The sequence below is a fragment of the Bison bison genome, unplaced genomic scaffold (assembly GCF_000754665.1).
Source record: "Bison bison bison isolate TAMUID 2011002044 unplaced genomic scaffold, Bison_UMD1.0 scf7180017864146, whole genome shotgun sequence".
NCBI classification, from domain to species: Eukaryota; Metazoa; Chordata; class Mammalia; order Artiodactyla; family Bovidae; genus Bison; species Bison bison.
In genome coordinates this window covers 4,047,696-4,049,780 of record NW_011494718.1, presented here as the reverse complement: position 1 = coordinate 4,049,780, position 2,085 = coordinate 4,047,696, and positions in this window count along the sequence as shown.

The following is a 2,085-nucleotide window of genomic DNA, read 5'->3' as shown; positions in this document are numbered from 1 at the left end:
TAGCATTGTGAAAATAATAAGAGTTTACCAATTAAGTGGGGTTAAAATGACTATAAAAGGCAAAAGTATCTACAGACATAGACATTTGTCCACACTGAGACATATACCCACACAGAGATAGTGAATGAACCTTTGATTTGCCACTCCTTTTGCAAGACTTAAAACCAAAACAACAGATTTTCAGATTGTTAAAGTATTATTCTGAGGAAACAAACGAAAAAAAAAACCATTACACTAAGTGAAAGAAGTCAGACTCAAAAGTCCACATGATGTCTGCTTTTCCTCTATTATGATATTTTCATGAGAGTCTTGCAAAGGCAAAACGTTAGGGGCAGAAAACAGGCCAGTAGTTGCCAGGGACTGGGGGTGAGGAGAGGGGTTGACTACAAAGTGGCGTGGGGAGATTCTGGGCGTGGTGGAGGGTTCTAGACCCTGCTTAGGTCCCGCTTAGGGTGGTGGTTACACGACTGTACACATTCCTCAAAATCCACCAGAACTTTACATGAGGATGAATTTTCCCCTATGTCAATTGTGCCTTAAATTTTAAAATACGAAGCCAGAGATGGACTCCGTCTCTAAGCAGGCTGCATAAACACCTGTGATGTCACATTTCCAGTCAGCCTCTCCTGAAGGGCCACGCCACTGCTTCTCTCCTCCCATCCAGATGAGAATGTCAGCTTGTCGGCGGCATCTTGAGTGTTAGTCGTGTCCTGCTCCAGTATTCTTGTCCGGGAAATTCCATGAACAGAGAGCCTGGTGGGCTACAGTCCATGGGGTTGCAAGGGTCGGACACGACCGAGCGACTGAACTACAACCACATCAGGAAGCCCTCACATGAATCGAGACAGAGAAGCTGTTGCCCCAAAGCTTTCCTTGTGCCGTCATAGTCCCTCCTCCCGCCCTTGCTGGCCCCTCAGTCTCAAGAACCACCAACCTGCTGTCTCTATAGGTTAGTTGCATTTTTACAGTTTTACATAAATGCAATCATACAAAATTGCTCTTTTGTGGGGGAGGGTCTTGCTACTTTCAGAAAAATTATTTTAAGATTTATCCATGTTCCCACATGCATCAAAAATTCATTCCATCTCAGCAAGGAGATGGTTGGATGGCATCACTGACGCAATGGACATGAGTTTGAGCAAGTTCTGGGAGAAGAAGGACCGGCAAGCCTGGCGTGATGCAAAGAGTTGGACACGACTGAGCGACTAAACAGAGACAGAGGATTCCACCGTATGGCTACACCACAATCTGCTCCTGCTGCTAAGTCTCTACAGTCATGTCGGACTCTATGAGACCTCATGGATAGCAGCCCACCAGGCTCCTCTGTTCCTGGGATTCTGCAGGCAGGAATACTGGAGTGGGTTGCCATTTCCTTCTCCAACACCACAATCTAGTTATCCATTCATTTCTTGATCGACATTTCAATTGTTTCAAGGATTGGAGCGACCTTTCTCTTGAACCAGTCAGGCTGGCGGTACTTTAGGAAACACCCAGAGCTCCTCACTCTGGCTTCTTGCCTCGGCGCCCTCCTAACCTGCCCCATGGAAATGGCAGGAGTCATTCTGAGGTAGCAGATAGATAGGACTCAGGTTAATCTGCTGCAGCCAGTTTCACGCTTGCCCTTTAAGATAAAGGGTCAGCAGGAATGACGCACCCTGATCGGGTGAAAGACAAAACAGCCCTCCATAGCGGCCTCAATTTTGTGGTCGAGAGGATTTCCCAGACTGACAGATACACAGAAAGGGTCTTAAGACATCTTCTAGTAACCTTGGTTTCTTCGTAATATCATTACAATATCATTAGTATTGTGGTTTTGACACACACACCCTTGTGGGTTTTGTTTCTGGAAAGATTCATGATGGCGTCTAGTGGAAGCCCAAATAAGAAATTATAGATAAGGCGATCATAGGGGAGGGAAAAAGGGAGTCAGTTCAGTTCAGTTCAGTCGCTCAGTCGTGTCCGACTCTTTGAGACCCCATGAATCACAGCACGCCACGCCTCCCTGTCCATCACCATCTCCCAGAGTTCACTCAAACTCACGTCCATCGAGTCGGTGATGCCATCCAGCCATCTCATCCTCTGTCG